Genomic DNA, 2802 nt, shown 5'->3' with positions numbered 1-2802 from the left:
GAAGCGCCCATCTTGACTCGCTAAGCCTACAGCATCGATTATTTGAGTAAGGCTCTCAAACACGGGGCCGAATTGGTACGAATACCTTGCTGTCGAAGCTTAAGGGCATGCATCTATAGCAAATGGAAGCATTACTTCGGAGCTTACACGCTACAGAGCGCACGGCGGCCACTTGATAGATTCGAGGTGGACGACACCCACTGCTGGCAGTGCGGCCATGTTTTTCGGAGGCTCGCCGGCGAAGCTTGCCTTGCAAGTTGGACAGCTCTCGCGCGTGCGGCGACGGCGGACGTTCTGCGGTACCGCGCCGTTGCGGCAGGCTTGCCGCTAACGTGAGCATGCCCTTACAAAAGTAGTGGTAGCGGACTGGGAGCAAGGTGGTTACACTTATATATGCTGTGTTGTCGCAAAGAAATACAACTGCTAGGGGGGCGTGAATATTCGAAAGTTTTCAATAACAAATTAAAAAGTGTTCTATTCGATTAGGTACTCGAATCGAGTAGTGCATATCCTGTATATCGACTATTTTACGAATACATTTTGAATAATCAGCAGCGACGGCAAAACCTAAAGTGAACAACACGTTGGACGAGTGAAGCATCAGTTATCTTTTTTTAATTAGTGAATTGCCAAGATGCATGCATTCTAAGCTTTGACGGGTCTATCGAAGCTCTACTCATAACCAGATGAAGGAATTTTTCGCACTAACCTCCAGTGTCGACGAAGCAAATGCGTCCTCAACCCGCTATCATTATTTTTAGACTCATATGTTCAAACATTGTTTAGCTTTTAAGGCTTAGTTTTATTTGAAATCTGCTGACAAAGTAACACCTTGAATACCAAGGTAACTGCTGTATTCATCCTACAGGTAAACAATACCTGGAACACTCTAGTCGCTATTGTAACGAGCTTACCTCAGTTTACATATTTGTGGTATCTTATGCCGGTTAGATGTAACCGTAATGTTAGTGTGTTGACGTTAGTGAATGTTTGTTCGAAGTTAGAAGTTCTAGAAATCTAGGCCAGCCTTGAAAATGGTTGTCTTACTATTAAAAACTATTCGAATAACATTTGATTCGTATTTTTATTCGATTTGGCATTACTCGTATTCGATTCGGTTCTAAATTTCGCTATTCGCACGCGCCTAACAACTACCAAATGCACCTGTGCAAGGGCGGCAATGTTTCTCGACCACCTCACACTTTATATTAAAGGATGCGTTGGGTTACCACTTAATTGTGAATATGTACATCATGTATTTCACGTATTTATCATGATCATTATTGCCCGTGCCATGTTTTTTTACCCTATACAACTGTGTACTGTGCGATTTCGGTGTTTCAGAATTTGATCCTTCTTGGCATCTGGCTTCAAAAGACCCATTTGGACTACACGAGTTAAAAATTACATTCATTTTCCTCTTAGGAATAGAAGCAGAGTCTTCGATGTGCTGATCTAGAGTCTTTTCTTAGAGTCGGCCTGTAGAAGAACAGTTGTAGAAGAATGACGCTAAGAAGTGCAAACAAAGAGGGGGCCACTAGGTGCTCCACTGCGCTCGGCGACCATATTCTGCGACAATCACATATGGTCCAAGAGGCTCGTGCAATCGTGCCGTTAATGGGATGTGACTAGGAACAAGCCCACGCACCTGAAGAGCGCATGGATGACGACACGCTTAAGTGTACATCACTCACAGAATCGCTCTCGACTGTGAATAGTAGCGGTTTGACACGTGTTCGTGTGCACATGCACCGTTCCCCGATGGCTATCGGGGGCACCACAAAATATGAATGAATAATTTTGATATCGCTAAATGAAGAATAATAATTTTGCCTAAAATTGGTAGCACTGGTCACGATGACAATTCATTAGACAGCTGCACAAAGTAGGCTGCTTATTAAGCTGCAAGATTGCGAGTTGGACTAGCTGGCAAATGTTCAGTATGCATTCTTGGTTTGAAGCACACTGATGACGCGTGCAAGGAAGGTGGACAAGACAGCACCCTCCTGTCCACTTTCCTTTCCGTGGCGGCGGTGTGCTTCAAGGTAAGAATTCGTAATGTTTTTAAGCTTGACGCATTCCGCTAAGCATCCGAGTATTAATGAAATTGACGAGCATGACGTTATCCTCATACGCGCAAACGCGAAGCACATCTTACAAGATGACGCCGAGCACTGGATTTCACAATGCTGGCGTGGTAAACAGGGCAAGGAGAAGCGAGCGAATTTACCCCGGTTTCTCACAGTTTCTTGAGAAAACAAGAGCTGCACAACCCACACGAACAAATCGACCATCTGAGCTCACTCAGTATCTGTATTACGTGAAGATTACTCGGAACATAGTCGCAGTCATCTTTCTGTAAATATTATTGCATTTTGTTCTTGCATAACATGCCCTCCCAAACGGTAACCTGTGCGCGTTCGCATCCTCCCCAAACGTTGCTAGATGCAGCTTTTTTAGCCCTCGCATACAATGTCCTGACAAGCACTCTTTCTTCTTTACGGGATCAAGAAACCGCAAGGACAATCAGATCAAATAGCTGAGACCGCGTGAATGAATGCTCAGAAACAATAAGAAGCAATCTAGAAGTAATTTCAAGATTTCTTAGACACGTGTATCTGATAATGTGGCGTGTGTAAGCACAAACAAAACATAACCGATAACAGCAGTTCACCTCCTGTTTTGCCGTAATTGCACCAATGTGAAGTCACAGGAAACAAGAACAACGCCTATCAGCCTCCGTAGGCCGCGGCCGATAAGAGCTGTTTGCTTGTGCTAGAGATTCGAGGAAGCTACGAACAT

Source organism: Rhipicephalus sanguineus, chromosome 4, assembly GCF_013339695.2.
Source record: "Rhipicephalus sanguineus isolate Rsan-2018 chromosome 4, BIME_Rsan_1.4, whole genome shotgun sequence".
In the NCBI taxonomy this organism is placed as follows: Eukaryota; Metazoa; Arthropoda; class Arachnida; order Ixodida; family Ixodidae; genus Rhipicephalus; species Rhipicephalus sanguineus.
This window is presented reverse-complemented; position numbering follows the sequence as displayed.